Source organism: Euprymna scolopes, chromosome 46, assembly GCF_053919585.1.
Source record: "Euprymna scolopes isolate OS-2025 chromosome 46, ASM5391958v1, whole genome shotgun sequence".
Taxonomy (NCBI): Eukaryota; Metazoa; Mollusca; class Cephalopoda; order Sepiida; family Sepiolidae; genus Euprymna; species Euprymna scolopes.
This window is the reverse complement of record NC_136527.1, coordinates 171,413,184-171,422,982: the sequence shown is the minus strand read 5'-3', so window position 1 is coordinate 171,422,982 and position 9,799 is coordinate 171,413,184. Positions and strand designations below refer to the sequence as shown.

At 36.3% G+C, this 9,799-nt stretch overlaps 1 non-coding gene across 1 annotated transcript; it reads left to right on the top strand.

Annotated features, from left to right (window-relative positions):
- Positions 1-6,808: 6,808 nt before the first annotated feature.
- LOC145271658 (U1 spliceosomal RNA) lies at positions 6,809-6,970 on the top strand. Its single transcript, XR_013866060.1, has one exon. It is a non-coding gene; the product is annotated as a U1 spliceosomal RNA (small nuclear RNA).
- Positions 6,971-9,799: the final 2,829 nt, after the last annotated feature.

The following is a 9,799-nucleotide window of genomic DNA, read 5'->3' as shown; positions in this document are numbered from 1 at the left end:
TAAACAATTTATTAAATGTTTAGTTGAAGAATATCTGTCTGTTATATCAACAGGTATATAGTCACACAGTTCTTTAGCTTCGGCCTTGAGTGTTTGTGAAGGATTTTCACAGTATTTGGAGTTTCTTATCTTATAGCAGTTTTGAAATTTGCTATGTATTCATTGACTTTATATATGCTAATTTCCCGAGATTGCATTTGATTATAAATAATTTCACCATGAGACATAATTTTATGAAATAGCTCTAACCAAAATATGAAATTTTCATCGTTCAAATATTTCAGAATTCCTGTCGCTTCTGCAACGGTTTCATCTACATATGATGTTGACTGAATTTCAGTGAGACATTTTTTTAATGCTTGAACATTTTCATGAACTCTATTTATGGCCCGTATGTTTAAGTTCCACCTCGTGGCGGATGGAGGTGGAATGCTTACATCCAGATGCTTCTTGAGAATGGACAGACGCTGTGGTGATCTAGAAAAGAAAGTCGGAATAGCCAAAATGTTAGAGATAAATATTCTAGCATTTCGTGTAATGCTTGCTGCATTCCTCATTATTAAATTAAGTTGATGCGCATAACAGTGAGTGAAATGTGCATTACTATAAACTGCTTTTATTTTCGCCTGAACACCAGCTTTTTTGTCTTTCATGACATTTACACCATCAAATGTCTGAGATATCAGTTTTTGGCGATTCCCTTGAAGGATTATATCCAATTGTTGTAGAATATATTTTGATATTCCATCAGCGGTTTGATTTTCTGGAATAAAGAATCCCCAAAAGCGTTCAAGTATTTTTTCATCCAAGACGTACCGTAAAACAATGATCATTTGTGTATGTTCAGACACATCTGTTGTATCGTCAGCCATGACAGCTACAAAGGAAGCTCTGCTAATTTCTGCCCTTATTTCATCATGGTATATTTGTAAAAGACAGTCAAGTATGTCATCTTGGAAACACCTTTGAAGACACTACTGGTTTCTAAGTGATTCTTTAAATATGGATCTAATTTAGATGCAAAATTTACTAATCCTCTAAATACACCTGCATTTACTGAATCATCTTTTTCATCATGTCCTCGTAAGGGAGTTTCAAAGTTCCCACAAAAGAAAATACAATCTATTATTTTAGATAAAATTTCACGGTTCTTCTTAACATTCATGTTATGATGATTGATTGAAAGTCTGTAGGCCTCACTAAGTTTTTCTTTAATATTTACGGTCCCCAAAATTGATAGGGAAACTACATTGTCAACGTGCTCCTTTGACTTCTCATGCTTTTCAGTTCTATCTTTCATTTTGCTAATAGTTCTGAAACCATCTTTTGTCCACGTTACATCACTCCCAAACAACAAACAAGGAAAGCAGAACAATGCCTTTTTTAGTTCACAGCCGCAAAGCCAACTTTTCCGTTGGTACCAGTTGTTATAGAATAACACGAGCGTATGGAAGCAAGGAGAACAAACGAAGTAATTTGGTTTAAACCTTTATTGAGGGTCAATGTGAATAAGTATATATATCCTCAATCAAGGCCGGAACGGTCAGCCGGGCGTCAGGAAGGCCGGAATAGGGATTAGAGAGGTTGGAATCCTGGCCTGATCAGGTTCGGGCAGGTACAGGGGCCTAGATGCTGGTACAGTCTAGGGATGACGTCCGGGACTGGAACATCGCCACCGCTGTTGCCGCTGAGGAGTCGCTGGGATGAGTCGGGGTTCGCTGGTGGTATTCCTCAAGGGAACAAGCGGTGATAGGTGACTAGGCACTTTGGAATCAACTGCTGTCGCTGAGCTGCCGCTGCTACTGCTGGATGAAGCTGAAGGGAACGGCTATTGCTGCTGCCGCTGCTGCTGCTAGAAAGTTGAGGGGAACGGCTGTCGCTGCTGCTACTGCTGGATGGAGCTGAAGGGAACGGCTATTGCTGCTGCCGCTGCTGCTGCTAGAAAGTTGAGGGGAACGGCTGTCGCTGCTGCTACTGCTGGATGGAGCTGAAGGGAACGGCTATTGCTGCTGCCGCTGCTGCTGCTAGAAAGTTGAGGGGAACGGCTGTCGCTGCTGCTACTGCTGGATGGAGCTGAAGGGAACGGCTATTGCTGCTGCTGCTGCTGCTGCTAGAAAGTTGAGGGGAACGGCTGTCGCTGCTGCTGTTGCAAAGAGTTGAGGGGAACAGCTGTGTCCGCTTCTGCTGGTAGCGAGGCGACCTGCTCTGGCCAGCGATCTGCTGGAAAACCCTTTTTCTCTGACGGCCGGCTTATTTATACAGCACGTGCGGACGTAGTAAAAGGCACATCGGTTCCGGCGTCAAAATGGCCGTCGTATTTTTTATTTGTGTTTGTTTTTCGTGCTTTAATGAATTGTAGAGAATTATCTGTTTGGTGTGTGTGTATGCATGTGTTACATCGATTTAAAGCTGAGAAAGTTGTGAATGTAACCTAGTCAGTGTCGTATTGTTGGGGTGTTTTGTGGAATCATTATTTGCGTTTTTATGCTATCTGAGTTGCGTTTACGGTAGTGTCTGTGAATTTTTATTTTGTTTTTTTTCTTTTGCTGTGCAGCTTTCTCTGGAGGTTTTCTATGTTGAAGTAAGGTGCGAGTTATTCTAATGATGTGTGTATCTAAAGAGATGGGATTTGAAATTGTCCTGTGTATTTATTGTGTTTGACTACGTTGTAACGGCGAACAGATTTGTCTTAGGGTCGCCATTGTTGCTGCCGTCATTGCCTTGCTGATTTCTGGTTTATTCATGGAAATGTGGAGAGATATGCGAATATAACACAGTCAGAATTAAAGCTACGGATATACACTTTGTTGTTGCTAATGCCTGACTGAGATATTTTAATATCAGGCGTTGAACGGCCTCTTTTCTTAATTTCAACTTTATCATGGAGAGGCAGCTGTGAAAACTCAATCTGTTGAAGTTCACTTACCGTCACAGAAGTTATTTTTTGGGGATGCAAGGAGGTCATGGTTAAATTCTTTTATATCAATTGTGTTGGGAAAGGTAAGTACTAGGCAGTCTATTAGTAGAATATTAATTAGGGTAGAAGGAATACAATGTTTACGTGATCCTCTTTTTGCGATTCAACTGAACCGGGTTCTAACTGAGTTGAATCGTACTTTTATAACTTTTAGATAACAGATTTTCATTAACGAAAATAGTTTTACTATTTAAAAACGTTTTTTACTTATAAAAAGCTTGCTGTTAATTAAAAATAGGCGTATAACAAAATAAGCTTGCCATTAAAATTGTCTTTTTTTAATACAAATATTTTTTAACTTTGCCATTATAAGCCGTCGAAAAAGGGATAATACGCAAAAACATTTTAATAAAAAAATACAATTTTAAAATATGTACACTTTACAGAGTAATAAAAAAATATACAAATATATTTCTTTTAAACTTTACAGATTAAATAAATTTTATGGGCTTTTCCGCAGGCAAACAAACGAAAAACATTTATTTAAATACATTTTATTTACAATTTTTTAATAATTTATTTTTTCATAAAAACAAAATCTTTGAAATTTACTTGCTTGCACACGATGGTAAAGTTAGGAGCTTACCATTTGAAAATGGTTTTACTGGATAACAGTTTTCCTTTTGTCCAAGATCAAGGTGTAGTGTCTGTTCTTCAGATGCTTCACTTCAATTTCTTGTTCTCTGTCGGTGGAGAAGTCCTTCACGACTGAGACAATTTTTATTTTTGTTCCTTTTCTCCACGTTAAAAAACGACCCTGGTGTCTAACTCTGTCCCGTGGGGAGGCATTGTAAATAGGAACATTTAAAAACATTTTTTAACTAAAATGTATTTTAAAAAAAATAAAATTTTCTTCACTTTTCAATAGAAAAAATGTAAATATTTTTTATTCTGTAAAGTTCAACTACCACAAAAGAATAGATTTCAAACTACATAAAAACACAAACAAAATAAGCCGTACGTGAAAAAATATCATTAGTTACGTTGGTAGCTTTACGGGTAAAAAGCCCGAACACTTTTAATAAAAAAAAAAGTTTCGCATATTGTATATTTTTGTCTGCTTAAATCGCATTTAAAAGTGTGAGAATTTTTTTTAAGGTGGATATTTATTTACAAGAACACTTTACACTTTTTAATAATAATAAAAACAAAACATTTGTAAACAAGCCTTTTAAAAAAATAATAATATAAGCGAAAACACGCAAACACCGGTTTTCACGAGCGTTTGGAACTGCTAAAACGACAGTTCCAACTTAGCTTTCATTCGCCGTCTGAAGCGGTCTTGCGACGCATGCGTATAAGCGAACTTCGCTAAGAATGTGTAACTGTGAATTTGGCAGCTCCAAGCAAAGTTTTACTTTTATACTTATATGAATATGGGGACAGTTATCGACATTAAGCTTCAGGATTATATATATATATATATATATATATATATATTATTATTATTATTATGATATAGAAAGGAAAAAATAAACGTATTATTTTTACCGTGTATCGATAATCTTGAGTAGAAATGATTGGGGGTCTGCACAGTGCACCAGCACCACTGAACAAGACACAGTAGTTAGCCTCGATAAGCGACGTACATGTGTACCTTTATTGGGTCCGCCATGACAGTATCTTTTTCTCTCTCCTTCCTGGAGAGCTCGGGTTAAGGGTACATAACTCAGTGTTATGTTTACAGTTTGAAAACTTTCAAAACCAGCATTTCTTCAGACTTTATGAATAAGCACGCTTTTGGCAATGGAGCATTTTTTAAGAGAAAGACGGAAGAAAAAATCCCTAGCTAGAAAGGCATACGAGAAACATCTACCTTTGTTGTGGTTACGGAAAATTCCATTTAAATATTAATATGTCGCCTAATTTTCGTATCCTTATTTAAGAGTAGAGTCATGAGAAGTTGCTACAGAGAGCCCTAAGCCATTCAAAAAAAAAGTTTTAATATATATCCCATTCGTTCGGTTCCGAAATTAGATCTTGTTATTTCTTTGTTACCCAATATTTAATTTTTAAAGTTTTTGTTTGTTTGTTAATTAACCTTTAAATATTTTGTTTGTTCATTTGCCGTAACAGCCTTGCAAAAATATTACGGTTAGTTTTAGTTTCATATTAGTGGCAGGTAATGTTAATAGATTATCGTTATATTTGTGCTCGAATTTAAGAGCCTTTTAGTTTCAAAGTTTAATTGAATACGAGAGGAAATAAAATGGGTGTATTAGATATATATAAAACTCCTTGTATAATATTACGGGTGGAGTATTCTAATCTATTTATTGTTATTTAATGTTTTAAGATTCATTGTTATTCTACTTGAAAGATGTTTTCATATCGTTAAGTAGGATAAAATAAAGGGAGATAATCCAATTATATTGTTAAGTATTGTTAGTTAATTTTGAAATTGGGTCGATTTGTATCCTATAATGGACAAAGGGAGGTAATTCAGGCCGTTTGGTGTTTTTGGTTCATTGATTACTAGAAGGCGTCTGTTTATGTAGCACCTCGAACCAGTCTATTTTATATCCTATTTTATATCTATCGGCACAGCACGGGTTGTCAACCAAATTCTGGACAATAGCAGAGTCCAAGGCTGCACAAGGAGGGAGACTACCAGACCCTTGTCAGATCTTAAATGGAACATGCTGGTTCATACGAGTCAAATTGCATTGCATCTTTTGACTCGTATAAACCAGCATGTTCCATTGAAGATTAGACAAGGGAGGATGGTGTCTGGTAGTCTCCATCCTTCTGCAGCCTTGGACTCTGTTATTGTCCAGCATTTGGTTGACAACCCGTGCTGTGCCGATAGATATAAATAGAATGGTTCGAGGTGCTACATAGAGCGGACTCCAGAAACCATATAAAGATTTTGGAGTCTGTCTCTATTGCAGTGCGGAAACCTTCTTTGTGCCGGCAGAAAGAAACATCTAACACATTGTTTCTCTTTGGGGAACTGTGAATCTTTTCTCTGTCCCCTCCCCCTCGTTGTTCCAATATTTTAATCGTTTTTTAAACGTTAATACACTTTATTTTAGTGTCCCCGTAATTTTTGGCACATTCAATAGTTCCCCATCAGAACTCTTAATTTTCGACATAGTATTATTATTTTTACGCTATCGATTTTCTCCTGATGAGATGATAGCTGAAAGAGCTCTCGAGAGACTTCCGCCCATATATATATATATATATATATATATATATATATATATATATATATATATATATATATATATATATATATATATATATATAACTCTATTGGGGCCATTTCTCTTTAATATTAAACATTGCAATCTCTTTACCTCGTCTAGGCTTATTTACTGAACATTCCCTACCAAAGGTCGCTGAGAAAATGGCTGGACCCTTCTATCGATGCAATAGATATCTCACTGCTGATGCAATTATAAAAAAAAAAAATTGACTCTCGAGTGTGTATTCGTTGATATCTTATATGCTTTTATAAAAGTGATGCGGTTCTCTGTTGATTAACTGTTTCGGATATATACTCGAGACTCAAAACAATGAAAAGAATACGCTGTTGTCATAGCTCAAGTTATTAATGTCTGTCGGTGGTTAATATATAAGTGCGATATAAAAACAGTGCACATAATACAAAAAAAATGATACTTACCTGACCCTCGCCCTTCGGGGCCTGGGCAACAAGTGTCAAGCAAAGACCAGCAAGACCTTGGTCAATGTAGGGGCAACCTTTCATACCAATTGTACCTACCCAGTTCCCCTATTCCCCGGGGAGCTGGTTCCCATTTCCCCTTCACTCCTCACTTTAAAAATCGGACTTGTGCCTAATTTTCTCGGTGGGGGAGCAAATAAATACTACCTGGCATCGAGGTTACGGCGATAAATAAGGTCGTTCCTCCAGAGTGAGACCCTTCCATTGCACTGCGGTTTGGTTGACTTTTGCGATCGTCCCAAATGTGGACGATTCGGGTGCATTCTTTCTAAGTGTGAGGTCTGCATACGCGCTCACCCCGATAATTCAATCAATATCAGATATTCTTCTCTAATCCTTCTACTGATAAGTAAACGACCTAATTCCGCTCCGTAAGTCTACAACTCTCACTGATAGTTTCCCTTTTCTCCAATCGCCCATCTCTGTACGCGCCACAAAACAAGCGATTTTTCCAGATCAGTTTATCATCCACTTCTATTCCAACGTTCTCATTGTATCTAATCTGCATGTCCATATCAGTAACGTTTGCATTGAACATAATCTTTTCTGTTATATAAAAATCATTGATTTGATTTAAGTAAATAGGACAGTCCCTGGAGTGATTGTTGCGAGTAAAAACTTTAGCTATGGATAAGCCTTTAACAAATAAATAAGTACACAGCCTCTCCTCCATTTTGTGAATGGGATTTGTGCCTAATTATTGATTTTTGTTTAACATTTGCAGTGGCGGCTCGTGCATGGAGCTGGCGGACTGCACCACACCCAAGTTATTTCTACACAATATTAATGATAAAATTAAAAATAATACGTTTGTTTTTTATTATTATTATTAGTTTATTTTTTTATATGCATACATTATAAAATCATTAAGTTTTATGTCGGTATCTCGAAATTCATATAAAAACAAAAACAAAACTTGCTTGGAGCTGTGAAATTAACAGTTACACTTTCTTAATGAAATTCTCTTGTGCGCATGCACAGATTAAACGCTTTAGACAGCCGATGGAAACCTCCGCGTCATGAAATTCGTTGTTTGCTTAGAGTGTGCGCCTGTATTGATATGATAACATTGTTATTGAAAAAAAAAGGAGGTTCACTTACATTTTTTAAAATTATTATTAAAATCTGCATATAAGGTGTTCTTGCTTTTCTTTTACATACGCACACTTTTAGCGTTGCGATTTAAGTCGGTAGCAGAGGGAAATATATAATATGCAGAAACTGTTTTTTTTTTATTAAAAGTATTCAGGAATTTAGCAGTGAAGCTAACACGCGACCAAGGGTAAAAACTAAATATACAGTAAATAAATCTTACCATAAAAATAAAGTTACTTTTCAATCTACCTGCTTTTTTGTTTGTGTGTTTTAAGTAGTTTTAAATGCTATTTATTTTGCAACAACTTTACAAAAAATGTAGAAAATAGATTTTTAACACAACATAAACATTTCTATGAAAGTATATAAATATGAAAAATCACGGACAGATCACTCAAACATGAAACAAAATCCTCTCTATTTGTGTAAAGTTACCTATTTTTCGAATAATCGCTCAAAATTCGAAAATTAAACATGATTTTCTTCCACTCTTGTGCAATTGGAGTGAAGCATCCTTGTATATGTACTCCTAGTCCAGCTCCTCTTGGAACTTCTCTGCTCGCTTATTTTGTTTCCATCCTTCTTTTCCTGCCTCTATCTCTTTTTCGGTGTATTTTTTCTTTTGATTTTTGCAATCTGTGTCGGTGGTTTATTGTGTACATCAACAGTGTTCTCCGGTATGACTCCTCCAAAGTTTTCAACAAGCTTTGTGATTGAGGTTTGTTGAGAAAGGTTATCATGATGGTCTTTCACCATTTGCATTTTCACGTCCGTTGAACTTTTAATATATTAGCCCATGCTTACTATAGTGGCTCGATATGCATGGTTGAGTTCAGTGAGGCCCAAGCCCCCTTCCTCTTCTGGTAGGTATATCCTGTCCAGGCATTGGTTTCGGTATGTTAACTTATGTAGGGATAGTTGTTTCCTAGTCTTTGCATTGAACCAGTCTATAATACCAAAACCGTACGTGACCACAGGTATTGCAAACTGGTTTATAGTCGTAATTTTGGTTTTAGGGGTTAGTTCAGATTTGAGGATCTTTTTTTGGCGTACTGTATATTCTTGTTCTGCCTTACGTCTCATTTTTTCATGTTATGTTTTCCTCAATGTCGAGGTATTTGAATGTGGATTTTATTTTCCCCTTTTTTGTTGTGCATTTAGCAAATTTGGCAAATCCAAACTCCATGCAGATATCCTCTGAAAACATTTTAACAATTTCTATCAGGAAGTCAAGGTGTTTTTTTTTCTGTTCATGAAGAGCAAATGATTCACTCTTTCACTTTCATCTTTTTTTGTCTGTACTGGAATTGGATCCACTTCATCACATTTTTTAGAAGCTTGCTGAGTGGATCGATTGCAAGGCAAGATAGTAGTGGTGATAGGCTATCACCTTGAAATATGCCTCACTGGATGCTAATATTTGAAGACTGTATTGTCCCTTCTATGTGGTGTACGGAAATAGATGTTTGCCACATTGTCATTTGTTTTTTTATGTTCTCATGGACATTACACAGCTCCAGACCCCGCATTATCCAGGAATGAGGCATACTGTCAAATACCTTTTCACAAGTGTGACTGCTCATATGTTTATTTAACCGTGATTTTTGAGAACAAGTATACTCACACACTTTTCAAGAATATGGCGTTTCCCCAGTGTGCGTTCTCAATAAGTTTCATAGATATTCCAAAGTTCCATTAAAGTTCTTTATTTCTCAAAAACTGAGTTAGTAAAGAAATAGAGAACATAATTTTCATACATTGTAGTATATCTTTCATTTTGGTCTCTTGGTTTTAATGAATTCCAGGACAAGAATTTATCTACTCTGGTGGAGTATCCATCTTCGTGTTATTACTTGAGGAAACCTCACCGTTCCTCATAAAAGCTAATGTTGGTAAGCTATAGAAAGGAGATCTTATTTGTGCAGCGAATACTATGTGATTTTGAATATTTGGTCAGGGTTTACTTCTATGGAAAAAGTATCCTCATGCCAGGTTGTTCTGACAAACCCCTGTACAGAGAGACCTTAGACACTGGA